General features: G+C 41.8%; 1 long non-coding RNA gene across 2 annotated transcripts in view; it reads left to right on the forward strand.

Annotated features, from left to right (window-relative positions):
• Positions 1 to 14,003, forward strand: part of LOC136325096 (uncharacterized) — a 131,696-nt gene that overhangs the window by 109,513 nt on the left and 8,180 nt on the right. Inside the window, exons 3-4 of one of the 2 annotated variants that reach the window (XR_010729202.1) lie at positions 875 to 982; positions 1,226 to 1,400. This is a non-coding gene — a long non-coding RNA (uncharacterized lncRNA). The remainder of the gene's footprint in view (positions 1 to 874; positions 983 to 1,225; positions 1,401 to 14,003) is intronic. The other variant, XR_010729203.1, reaches the window with a different exon arrangement.

Here is a 14,003-nt window from a genome sequence, read left to right on the forward strand (position 1 = left end):
TAACCAACAAATGCATAAATAAATGGTACAACAAATCACTGTTTCTCTCTCTCTCTCTCTCTCTCTCTCTCTCTCTCTCTGTCTCACTCTCTGTCTGTCTTTCTCTGTCTCTGTCTCCTCCCTTCCTCTCTCTCTCAAATCAATCAATAAATAATAAAAAGAATCTTTGCCCATTAAAAAATGCAGTGTTTGTCTTCTTATTGTGCTGTAATAGTTCTTTATATATTCTGGATACCAGCCTTTTATCAGATTTATGTGTTGCAAATATTTTCCAATACTATGTATGCCTTGTCTTTTCATTTTCTTAACAGTATCTTTCTAAGAACAAATTTTAAATTTTTGGTAAAGTTTGGTTTATCAATTTCCTCCTTTATTAAAGTTTGTTTTTTATGTCCTATCTAAGACATTTTTTTTGCATCCCTCAATATCAAATAGATTTTATCCTCTGTGTAACTCTAAGAATTTAATAATTTTAGGTTCTGCATTTAGGTCTGTCATTCATTTTGAGTTAGTTTTTGTGTGTTGTGTAAAGTAAGGGTCAGTGTTTATTTCCCCCTCCATATGGCTGGGTAGTTCCAACAAATTTGTTCCCCCCACTGACTTGTTTTACCACCCCTTTTCTTTTTAAAATATATATTTTTAAATTTATTCATTTTAGAGAGGAGAGAGAGAGAAAGGGGGGAGGAGCAGGAAGCATCAACTCCCATATGTACCTTGACCAGACAAGTGTAGGGTTTTGAACAGCGACCTCAGCGTTCCAGGTCGACGCTTTATCCACTGCACCACTACAGGTCAGCCTTAGCACTCTTTTTGAAAATCAGTTGACTGTGTATATGTGGGTCTATTTCTGGGGTCTCTCTTCTGTTTCAGGTAGAAGTATCTAACAAGAAGCTGGAAATAGGAAGTTAGAACTACACATTTGCTCAATATCAGCAAAGTATCTTTGCCTAGTCCAGTGAGAAGAAAATCTCTCTTCAGGAAGGTTTGTCTACCATCGTCAAGTTTGATTGTTGGTTCTTAAATTATTGATTTAAAATTTTAATAAATAAATAAAACATACATATTTCTTATGGGCTAAAATTACAGACAAGACCTAAAATTATAATGCAGTGGATAGGAAACTTGGGTTTAGACTTGGTCAAATGCACATTAGCACAAAGTATTTAGGGGACCTAATTGTTGACAACACTGAACTTATGTGTTATTTCTGTGGAATAATTTACAGGATAAACGATTAAAAATGCCTGGAAGACAGCTTAAGGACCTGAGAACTCTTCTGCAAAGACAAGCAGGTACCTGGACATCAGCAAACTGCACAGCCTCTTCTTGTTCCTATTTGTGCCACCTAATGTCACCTTTCATGTCACCGGCATGACTGGCCATCTTTCCCTGGCATTGGGGTAAATTTGTGAGCCTTTCTTTTCTTGCCAGAGTCCAATAAAAGCAAATGCTTTACAGAAAATGGATTTAACCACTGTCTGAGAATAGTGCCCGTCCCACCTCATGGAGGTCCAGGGAATACTTTTGTTACCATAAAGATTCTCTAGTTTCCTGCCGTTTTTCTAGATATAATGACCTAAGAAAAGAAGGAAACAGGTCTAAAAGATTGTTTTTTACAAATAAGAATTTTAAATTAATATGAGAGCACTTTTGAAGACATGGAAGTAGAAAAGACTAAATATAAAATTCAACTTTGAAAGGACAGAAGAATATGTTGGAGAACATGTAAGCAGAAGCATGTGATTCAGCGGCTCCAGGACACCATGTTTGTACCCTGGTTTTGGCACACATCTTAGAGCTATTAGCCTCCATCCCTATCAGAAGAAATATATAAATACTGCTTAACTATGCTAATTTAATAACAAGTAAATTAAAAAATATATTCCAGACAAATCCTTTTCCACTTACATATGCAGTGTTTTTGTTTTGTTTTGTTTTGCTTTTACAACTTTACATTTTGACCCTCTTTACGCCAATACAAAACAACCCCCCTACCCCCCAACATATTTTGTTTTTTAGTGCTCGCTGTGATGAATAAATATTGGCACTGAGTGTTGATGTTTAAGCAGTTGGCGCCTGACCTGTGGGGGTGCAGTAGATAAAGCGTTGACCTGGAGCACTGGGGTCACCAGTTCAAAACCCCAGGTTAGACCAGTCAAGGCACATATGAAAAGCAACTAATATGAATTGATGTTCTGCTCCTCCTCCCCTCTCTCAAAAAGCAATAAATAAGCTTTTGTTCACTTATATGAATTCAGGTCCTCTTCTTAGTCTATTATCTGTATTTGCATGTGTGTGTGTTAGAGACAGAAAGAGAGAGAGAGAGGAAGAGAGAGAGTTATGTGGAAGACAGCATAAGCTATCTTTAAGTCTGTGATTGGAGGAGTTGTTAGTGGTCTGAAGCTGGTTAAGCCCCTGGATGCATTTGGAGCACCATCTACTCAATACTAGTTTCTTGTTTACTACTTTGGATCTTTTGTGTCTGAAACATTTTAGAGTTCTCTCCAGAGCAGCAATTCTGATCCGTGTCATAATGATATTGTAATAACTATCTCAGCATCTAAATCAGACAATAAAAATAATGCTTGTGAGAGTTTTTTGTTTTGTTAGGATGACAGTTTCCAAAGTTGATGTATTTAAAGTGCACCAGCTGTAGGACAGCCTTACTTTTGTTCTGGACATCATTTAGTATAGAAACAAACTTTCTACAACCACCTGGTGTATTTGGTTGGTCGGGTCCAAAGGTTATACAGCAATTCCGTAACTCTCTAAAGACTTTGGCAAAATGTTTTCTTCTCAATTTTAAAGTTATTATTTTTTCAGGAAAATTTAATTAGAAAAAACAATATTCCTTTTCTAATTGTAGGCCCATCCATTCAGCCCATAAAGAATTTGTTTGAAAATAATTTCCAGCTTCTAGAACTACTAGGAGAATGTATTTTTTTCCTTTACTTAGTATCTTAAAATTTTTTAACCAATGCCAAATGCAATGCGAGCTCAAGTGTTTCAATTCAGTTCTAAACTTAGAACCTGTGATTTTCAACTGGATTCTAAATTTGGCAAAAATGTCTTCTCCCTGCTATTGTAGCTGGTGTTTTCCCATTCTTAACAGTTCTTACATTTTATTTTCTAAGCAAGCAGTACTGTTTTCCTGTACTTTTTAATAATTCTTTCCATTTCCCCTTTGTGGAATACCAAATGTAAGGCAACTTTTTTTTAGACCATAAAGTAAAATAGATGTGGCAGCTTTCTGAAAGATGAAGGGGGAGATGGAAAGGGGGAAACGTCATGTAACTTCATTCCTAAATGAAAAGATAAATACCATATGTCTTAGACACTGAGTTACACCGAGTTTATATACAGGTTGGTGGAAACCACCAAGTCAGAATTCAGTTCAGATGCTTTTTTTCCTGCAGATTTCTGCATAAATTTTCATGAGTCCTGGTCCCTTCCTGAGGAGGTTGTGCCACAGGGCGCCTCAGCTGTCTCCACTCACAGAACTGTGTCGACAAAGCCATCTCCTGTGGTCTGCTTTTTGCTAAATGTTTCCTCCCATTCCTTGCAGATGAAAACATCAAGGCAAAGTGCTAAATGCAAAACTCAGGCCTAGCAAGCCAGGGACACTAGCCTTTGCCAGGCATGGGTTATTAGTGTAGAGAGGTGGTAGGCAGTTAGAAACAGCCACATCCTCATCCTGCAGCATATTGGAGGAAGGACACCAAGATCTCTCCAGGAAAGGCACTCTCACACCTCTCACTCACCTGCGTTTATCTCTGCCCCGTAGGTCCAGGCTCTCACTCCACTCTCTCACTGTCCTATTTCTCACACTCTTTTTTCTCTCAGTAGCACAGAGGCGGATTAAGGTCGGTTGAGGCCCCGGACACAGAAGAAAATATTGGGCCCTTTAAAAAAAAAGAGAGACAGGGAAAATAAAAATACATGTTAACCATATTTTTAAATAAATAGAAAATATTATGTGCTATTATGTTAAAATTGCACATATGAAACCAAACTTGGTGTCATTAGAAAAAAAGTATTAAGTTGGGCTTTTGCGGGGCCCTTCAGAAGTTGGGGCCCAGGGTGTGTGCCCAGTGTGCCTGCCGTTAAATCTGTCTCTGCATTAGAACCACCTTTTTATTAAAACGACCCAGAGGAAAGTAAGCAAGCATGAAGACGAGGGATATTGGGATTTTTTTTCCTCCTGGGACAAAGTTTTGGCATCTGCCCTGAGCCGCACACCTCTGCTGCAGAATCTGTTCAAGCAGCTTCCTTTTCTCCCCAATTGTGTTGTTTAGGCAATTATATATGTCACCCAGCCCAGAGCAACAGACTGACAGAGCACAAGCTTGTTGCCTCACAGGGCATTCCCCTGCACTTCCTTAGAGATCTGGGCAGATAGGCATCCTGTTTGCTTGGTCTCTGGTTCTTGCCCTCCTCTGCTAGGAAGGAAGAGCTGTCAGGCTGCTGCTAGCAGGGGGAGGTCTCCAACAGCAAGAACAGCCTTGATGGTCTTGTTCAACAGGTTCCCCTGCTTTATTTTCTCTTGCTTCTGCAGCACCAGGGGGAGGACTAGAATACTTCAGATATTTCCCATTCCCAGTCCTCCTAGGAAACAAGCATCCTAGTTACCAGACTCCCAGCAAAAGCAGCAAATTTTCTGGGGTGCACAGCCCTCCCATCCTCCATGCCACTTCCACTGGCAGCTGTCTCCCCTCTCCACCCTGCAAGTGTTGGTAGAATTCCATTGCCCTCAGAATTCCAAGGGTGGCAAGAATTGGCTTGGACATCCAACCTTGAAGGGAATGCAGCAGCAAAGTGAGCAGGGGCCATTGGAGCCCAGGGAATAAATAGGTGCTCCAAATTAGAAGTTCAAGTTGGTTTAGATCAGCAGACCATCCAGATCAGTCTCCTACCCCTGACAGTGGGTCTAAGGGGTGATTTTGTGAAAAAACACTGTTGCTCTCCACATGTCGGTCTTAAACTTTTAGGGTTACTGCATGCAACATTCTGGCTTTCTTTCCTTCTTCTGGCATTATTTATCTGGCCTTGTATCTAGCTTCTCTAGTTTGGGCTTCTATCATCTGTTGTAATGTTTTTATATTAAATAATCTAAAGGAAAGAACATTCATTAGGCTAGGGGTCAGGAGTCTTGGATTTAGTTGGAGCCATAAGGTGATGTCTGACCCTGGTCAAGGCATTTATGGGCCCAGTTCCTTCAGCTAAAATAGTGGGGTGGGGAGACGGATTTGATTACAACTGTTCTAACATTCCATAAATCTTCTTTAAGCTACTACTTAATAGTAAATACAAAATAGTATTTACAATTAGTTATTTTTTACATTTTATTTATTCATTTTTTTAGAGAGAGGAGACACAGAGAGAGAAAGAGACAGAGAGAGGAAAGAGATAGAACAGAGGGAGGAGCAGGAAGCACCAACTCCCATATGTGCCTTGACCAGGCAAGCCTGGGGTTTCAAACCGGCGACCTCAGTGTTCCAAGTCGACACTTTTACCCACTGTGCCACCACAGGTCAGGCAATACAAAATAGTATTTAAAATACTATTGTTGGAAGTATTTTCCCCACAGCTGCCCCTAAATTACTTTGGTCACACTTAAAGGAATACATCTATTTCTAGTCTTGTAGATTCACCCTGTTTGTGCTTACATGACTGAATTTTTTTTTTTTAAGATAGGAGTGAGAAAGAGAGAGAGAAAGAGGGGAGTGAGAAAGAGAGACAGAAAGGGGGGAGAGAAGCAAGAAGCATCAACTCATAGTAGTTGCTTCTTGTCTGTGCCTTGACCAGGTAAGCCGGGGAATTCAAATAAGCAACCTCAGAATTCCAGGTCAACACTATCCTCTGAGCCATGACAGGTCAGGCCACATTACTGAATTAATATCACACACACACCCTTTTTCTTGAGTTTTACTGGTTGCAAATCTACTTTCTTGTATTCTCCTTATAAATACACTTTTATTTTGAAAGTCTCAAATTTCTCCTAATTATTTTTATTACCCACCTCTAGCAGGGCCCCGGTTCTGAAGACAGTAGTGTGCACCCAAGTCAGGGTTCTGTTCTCTGTGTGCTTCTTCACAATCTCCCAGTGTGGCGACTCTATGACATCAGCAGAACACTGGGTCGTTATCTTTTGGGGTTGCCACATGTCTCCCAAGAGGCTTTTCCTGTGTCATAAATAGGCATTCAGAGTCCATCATCTTTTTTATTATTATTCTTTTTTTTTTTTTTTTTTTTTTTAGAGAAAGTGAGGAGAGAGAAAAGAGGAGAGGAGTAGGAAGCATCAACTCCCATATGTGCCTTGACCAGACAAGCCCGGGGTTCCAAACCAGTAACACAGTGTTCCAGGTTGACGCTTTATCCACTGCGCCACCACAGGTCAGGCCCAGACTCCATTATCTTATAAGTACATTTGAAGTTTTTTCTCCCCAATACCTGACTCTTTGCCACAGAAATACCTGTCTCTCACTTCTTGCATATTCACAAAACTTGAAAAGACCTTTTGGTTATACACCCCCTTGACTGTTCATCACTCAGAACGAGAGTCATCTACAGAATTGAAGAGTACACTGTGTACTTCCATGTTTGTGTCATTTTTTGTTGTTGTTGTTGTTGTTGTATTTTTCTGAAGTTGGAAATGGGGAGGCAGTCAGACAGACTTCCGCATCTGCCTGACCGGGATCCACCCGGCATACCCACCAGGGGGCGATGCTGTGCCCATCTGGGGCATTGCTCTGTTGCAACCAGAGCCATTCCAGTGCCTGAGGCAGAGGCCACAGAGCCATCCTCAGCACCCAGGCCATCTTTGCTCCAATGGAGCCTTGGCTGAGGGAGGGGAAGAGAGAGACAGAGAGGAAGGAGAGGGGGAAGGGTGGAGAAGCAGATGGGTGCTTCTCCTGTGTGCCCTGGCCGGGAATCAAACCTGGGACTCCTGCACACCAGGCCGACGCTCTACCACTGAGCCAACTGGCCAGGGCTGATGTTTGTGTCATTTTTTAAATGTTGGAAAACAAAAACAAAGCAACTCTCATGCTCATCCTGATCCCTGGGAGAAGGTGGCAGTGGTGTGAGCTGGTGAGTGAAGAGCAAGGTGAATATCCTCCTAGACGATGTGGAAACTTGGCATTTGGCTTTACTGTGAGTTTCAGTTGCAAGTTATATAGTCGTTAGTGGCAAAGTCAAGATTAGAATCACGTCTCTTCATTACTTTACCAATTTATCATAGTTAAACATTTACTCACAAGTTGAGTGGCTCCTGCAGGCCAGGCACTAAGCTAGATGCTGAGAAAAATGGTAACTAAGGCACACCCTGCCTGTGAGGGGTTTGCAGGCAGGCAGGCTGCCGACCACGGGCAATTGCAGGCCTGGGTGAGAACACCAAAGGGGAATGGGCTCAGGATGCCAAGGAGGGAGCAGACTGAAAGACAAGCAGGAGCCGGGCAGGTGGAGGACCTCATGACTGAAGGAATGGCCAGTGCCTGGGGAAGTGTGCTTGCTTCAGGACTGCCTAGTGCAGTGCTGGGCAATCTTTTGAGCTCGGTGTGTCAAAATTCACCAAAAACCCAAGCATAACTGGGGTTGTGTGTCACTTTAAGAAAAAAACCATAATTTCACGATATTTATAGTTTAAATAACAAAAATGTATAATTGTAATAATATAACTGTATTTAATAAACCAAAAATTAATTATTTAACTTACCTGCTCAGTGACTTCTTTGTTCATCTGTCAGTCAGTTTCTTTTGTTGGTCTTGATATTATTTAACTTGTGTGGGGTGCTGTGAACTAAGATAAGTGAGGGGGAGGGGGAATTCTTTAACTAACCTGCCTATTAGTGACTTTTTTGTTGCTGAATTTCATTGGCTAAATCTTCAATTGAATGTTGGTATTTTGTACACTTCAAGCCTAAGCAAGCACTACTAACTTCATCTGTCAATCTGTTTCTTTTGTTGGTTTTTGATATTATTTAATGCTGAGAATAAGGTCTCACAAAAGTATGTAGAGGGGAAAATTGTGAGTAAAGCCATTGCTATATTTTTCAGGGTGCTAAAAGTGTCTGGTAATTGGTTCCAGGCACTCAAATTTCCCGTTCCTAGTGGCACTCCTCTTGATTCTCCAAGCAGCACCTTTCCAGATTCTCAAGCTTTGACCTCAAGTCAACAAACACCTGAGCCCAGATGCTGTCTTGAAATTCTGCAAGTTGCATCTTATGTAAATTAAGATGGCTACCGCTATTTCTAATGGCGGGAAATGGCACCCATAGCACAGGCCCTCACTTCTTCCAGCCTCCCCCTCACTTATCTCAGTAATGATGGTCAATTAGAAATCCATGACACCCCAGAACAGTAGATTGGATGATAGTTGCTGTGGTTATGTGGTTGCTGGTGATGGCGATCACAGGACCCCCAGAGATGCATCCCCCGTAGCATTCTGCGGCTCCTTGCTCGGCAGGCCAGAAGTGAGGTCAAGATCCCCTAACAGCCTAACCGGAAGTCCCAGGACTAGACGCTCTGTGCCAGAGTTCTGTTGTTTTGGCCTACAGACCTCCGGCACAGAGTGTCCACACCACAGTAAATGTTTTATCCTCGGCTCCTGCACCTGGCCATGCAAGAGCCAAGGATGAAACGTCCTTCTTGGCATGCGGCCCCATACTTCTCTGGTATGTGGCTGCATGTGGCCATGTGTCATCAAAAATGGCTACGCGTGTCAGTGCTGACACGCGTGTCATAGGTTCGCCATCATGGGCCTAGTGCTAATGATGGGGGCTCGGAGTAGGGCTGGCAAGAGAAGCAGCTGCTGACTACGAATGGCCTTAGGTGGTCTGCTGGGGAGTTTGCACATTCTCTTGGCAGCAATGGGAAGTCCTAGCGGAATTTTTAAAGTAGCAGAATGTCATAACCATATTATCACATTTACTTTAAGAGAATTCGCTTTTTTTTTTTCTAACGCTAAGGCCCAAGGACTTTAGGTTGTCAGAAACCACTGGAGTAGACCAGGCAGGAGACAGTGGCTTCAACTAAGATGGTGGCCTTTGGAATTGAGGGAAATGTTAGATCAGAGATATACCGTATTTCCCCATGTATAAGATGCACCCTTTTTTGAAAAATGTTGTGTCTAAAAACTGAGTGTAGTGGTTGTGGCATTTCAAATGCCATAGATGGAACTGAGGACGAGGCAATATATAAAGATAGTGATTTGTCATCAGACACAGATGAGGACAAGCTAATGGATAGGAGTTTTGACAGTGATGAGGAGTTGTATGAATTTTATGATGAATAAAACTTGAGTTCAATAACTTTATGTAATACATTTTTTTTCAAATTTCAGGCTCCAAAATTAAGGTGCATCTTATACATGGGAGCATCTTATACATGGGCAAATACAGTAAATGATAGAGGGAGAGTCCACAGAACTTGATGATTTGTTGTTTTCAGGGATTGGGGGGGAGGGGAGAGTCGCTGATGAAACTCAGATTTCTAAGCCAAGCTGCTGAGCTTGAGAGCACCTTATGAGGTTTTAATGATGAGTGCAAAGGTGAATGGGGCCCTGAATCTCATGGCTACCATAAAGTAGTGCCAGGTTTCCAAGTCCTGGTGGACTCAGAATGAGGAGGTGTATTGTAAGAATGAAGTGGGTTTTCTGTGCCCACTGGACTCTCTTACCTTTGGGTGAAAAGTGCTGGGGTCCTTGGATAGATTCTCTGACATGGCATCCATTCCATTGTGGTTTATCCTCAATAATTGGTAAAGAACATCAGTTTCCTCATCTTCTCTTAGAAAAATGCAGTGTCGCACCATTTTCACTACAGCTGCCATTTTGCTACCTTTGGAACATATCTTTTTGTGATTATTGGTTTTTAGTATTAAAGCAGAGACTAGAAGGACATGTCCATGCCTGGCACCATGTAAAGGGTTTTGGAGCCAGAGAGACTAACTGGATAAGACTAGGCAACCTTAATTTCCTCCTCTGTAAAATAGGAAAGTAACACCCACTCCAAGGAGTTGTTTTGAGAGAAATAATGAAGTACAGTGTTTATGGTGCCTAGCAGATGGTTAATGCCCAATGAATATTAGTTTCTGCTCGCCTTCTCACCTCCATCCATAGGCACTTACCACCTGAACAATACTGCTTTCTCACTGATGAAGGAAGCTCTCTCATGTTGCCCTTACCTTTACTATTTATCTTGCTGATAACTGTGTATGTGTGTGTGTGTGTGTTTGGTTTCTTAGACAATGGAGAGAAAGGAAGAGATGAGAGGAAGGGATCCAAATTACATTTAGGACTTTTCTAAGTAAATCAAAGTTTTGTCTGAAAGGGCTCATTCAGGTGTCTAACATCAGTTCTTTTTCAACTACAAATGAAATGTTAGCCTAGGGCTTGCGATGCTGATATGCATCTATGATACCTCATTTCAGACTCTGAAGACTTTGAGCTGGAATATTGGCTAATGAGTAAGACAGTAGCTTCCCTTCCTTTAGAGCAGTGGTTCTCAAAGTGTGCGCCAGGGTGCACTGGTGCGCCCTAGAAGATTTCCAGGTGCGCCCTATGGTATTCCAGAGAAATATGTGCCTGCTGGGGACCAAAAAACCAACAGGGTTTTTGGAGTTTAGATTTTTGGAGGACAGAGGTGTGGGGAATTGGCTGTAAACTGACAGTCTGCCCAATCCCCCACCTCACTTGCTTGATTAGGTTGCAAAAGGCTGTTAAGCTGTGGTGCTGGATTGTTTACACTACCCCCCATGTTCCCCAGAAAGACTGGAGGCAAGTTTCTTCTATCCTTTGTTTGGTATAAAGTTAAGATGATATGTATGATGGGGGGTTTGGATTGATGATTAAACATAAGGAATTGTCTCTTGAAGCCTTTTAGATTTCTATAAAAGAAGAATATGTGGCAATATCTAAAAAAGCTTTGAACATTTTACTAAAATTTTCAACATCCTATTTATGTGAACTAGGATTTTCTACCCTCAACACAATTAAGAGTAAAAAGAGAGGAATTCTTCAATGTATTGATGAGGAAATGAGAGTTTGCCTTTCAAATAGATGCCCAAACACTAAAAAAATCACTAGGACACATCAGGCTCAGGTTTCTCATAAACACAAGAATAAAAAAGCTTAACACAGGCCCTGGCCGGTTGGCTCAGCGGTAGAGCGTCGGCCTGGCGTGCGGGGGACCCGGGTTCAATTCCCGGCCAGGGCACATAGGAGAAGCGCCCATTTGCTTCTCCACCCCCCACCCCCTCCTTCCTCTCTGTTTCTCTCTTCCCCTTCCGCAGCCAAGTCTCCATTGGAGCAAAGGATGGCCCGGGTGCTGGGGATGGCTCCTTGGCCTCTGCCCCAGGCGCTAGAGTGGGAGCGGCAGAGCATCGCCCCCTGGTGGGCAGAGCGTGGCCCCTGGTGGGTGTGCCGGGTGGATCCCGGTCGGGCGCATGCAGGAGTCTGTCTGACTGTCTCTCCCCATTCTAGCTTCATAAAAATACAAAAACAAAACAAACAAACAAAAAAAACTTAACACATTTGCTCTAGGACCTGCCGAATTTACTAAATCTTACTAAGAATGTATCTATATATATAAAAAGATAACTTTTTTGTCTTTTTTTTAACCCCTCTTTTTTATGAATTCTAAAAAGCATAACTCAAAAATTGTAACATAAAATGGGGTTTTTTTGGATTTGCAATACTTAAAAATGTTTTTTAATGTCAGAATAAATTTAATTTTGTCATACTTATTTTGTTTAATTACCATAAAAGCATGCTTGGACTTTGTATTTTTTTGTTTAATATTTTACTTAATTATTATAACATACTTCTCAGAATTTTTTTTTTTTTTTTTTGCATTTCTCTGAAGCTGGAAACAGGGAGGCAGTCAGACTCCCGCATGCGCCCGACCGGGATCCACCCGGCATGCCCACCAGGGGGCGATGCTCTGCCAATCCGGGGTGTCGCTCTGTCGCGACCAGAGCCGCTCTAGCGCCTGGGGCAGAGGCCAAGGAGCCATCCCCAGCGCCCGGGCCAACTTTGCTCCAGTGGAGCCTTGGCTGCAGGAGGGGAAGAGAGAGACAGAGAGGAAGGAGGGGGGGAGGGGTGGAGAAGCAGATGGGCGCCTCTCCTGTGTGCCCTGGCCGGGAATCGAACCTGGGACCTCTGCATGCCAGGCCGATGCTCCACCACTGAGCCAACCGGCCAGGGCCACTCAGAAATTTTTATATAGTGCACCTACAATTATTTGTAGGATTTCAAATGCGCCCCGACTTCAAAATTTTGAGAACCACTGCTCTAGAGACTGACTTTGCTCCACACATCTGTCGTTGGATCTTGTACTTCTAAGCTGTGATGCAATTGGCATCTCTCTTTAGAAAACTGCAGGTTTTCTGGCCTTGAGCCCTCTCCAAATCTTTCAGCTTTTGGAGATACTCATGTAAATTATTTTTTATAAGTCTTTCTGGATGTAGATAGCATCTAACCCTTGCAATTGAGATCCACCAACTTCCTCAGGCATATTTCTCAGATGTTGGACAGACTTGGGGAGAATGTCTGAGTGGAATGCTTTGGCACTGGCTTTCAGTTCTTTACCTTTGCCTTGCCCCTTCTTGGCAGTCTTCTTTCTATTGCTCTAGCAGTTCCTCTTCTAATCTCATTTATATTATTTTTGCTCCATCCCAAAATCCCTCTGAAAAAAAACACAGAGTTCAGTTTTAGCCACTGAAGAATTTACAGCCACATAGAAATGTTCTTGAGTCTTCCAATCATCATTAATAAACACATAGCTTTTGAAGATAATGTGTCACCCTATAATTCTTAGGTCAGGATATAGTTTCTGCCTGCAAAAAAGTTTACATTTCTTTAGGTAAGGTAAGAAAATACAAGAAGAAGGAGATTCAAGAGACTATCTTTTAGAAGATAGGCAGGAAACCATAGAGATAGCCTCACAAAATCCATTTTATTGCTTGCGATGAGATTATGAATTTCTTCAGTTACTGTTTCTCCCTGAAGTGTTGAAATAAGTGCCTTTTGATGTCCGGGCTTGAGAAAAGCTTGTTCCCCAAAGCCACTTGGCAAGTATAAACCCCAAGAATGAGGCACTTGAAGTACTGTGTTTGTGGAGCTGAAACTATTGTTGAGAGAGAAGGAGGTAGGGAAGGGAGAAAGGGAAAGACAGAGAGGAAATCGATGGTATTACGAACCACAGTCATTTCTGAGAGGGACCACACTGCAGGAGAATAGGTCCTTCTTGGGACCTTGCAGGTCAGCCTGTTCTACTTCCCCTGTTTGAGCACTCCTGGCTTCACACGGCCACATCCCCCACACGGAATCTGAGTCCTTTCATGCAAATTCAAACTGATTTCATCTAAATCTAAAACCTAGATTGAATTTGTTGAATTCAACAAGCACATATTCTTGGTGTCAAAGTAAATTTCTACACATGAAGGATGATAACATTTTGGGGGAGTTTAAAAACTTGTGTGATATTTGGTAATATGTAGAAAAAAATAGGTGTTACCCTCAAAAAGCATCTTTGTTGCCACACAAATATAGCCATTTAGAATCCTGGCATTATTGTTTGACTTTAAAGATTTATTTTTAATATTTTATTTATTGGTTGATTTTAGAAAGAGAAGAAGGAAGAGAGAGAGAGAGAGAGAAATAACCACTTGTTGTTCCACTTATTTATGCATTCATTTGTTGATTCTTGTATATGCCCTGACCGGGGACTGAACCTGTAACCTTGGTGTGTCGGGATGATGCTCTGAACTACCTGGCCAAGGCTAAAGATTTTTCATAATATACACAAATTAAAACATAAATAATTCTAAATTAAAACATAAATAATTTCAAAAGTTTACAGCCTTCTGAATACCTCACACGGTAAAAGGCAAAGGAGAAAAAAATTTAAAACAACCGATCATAAAAACAAAAAACATGTTGCCAGTATCAACTGATTTTGACCAACAGAAACGATAGAATGACCATATGTTTTGCTCCATGTCCC

The sequence above is a fragment of the Saccopteryx bilineata genome, chromosome 2 (assembly GCF_036850765.1).
Source record: "Saccopteryx bilineata isolate mSacBil1 chromosome 2, mSacBil1_pri_phased_curated, whole genome shotgun sequence".
Taxonomy (NCBI): Eukaryota; Metazoa; Chordata; class Mammalia; order Chiroptera; family Emballonuridae; genus Saccopteryx; species Saccopteryx bilineata.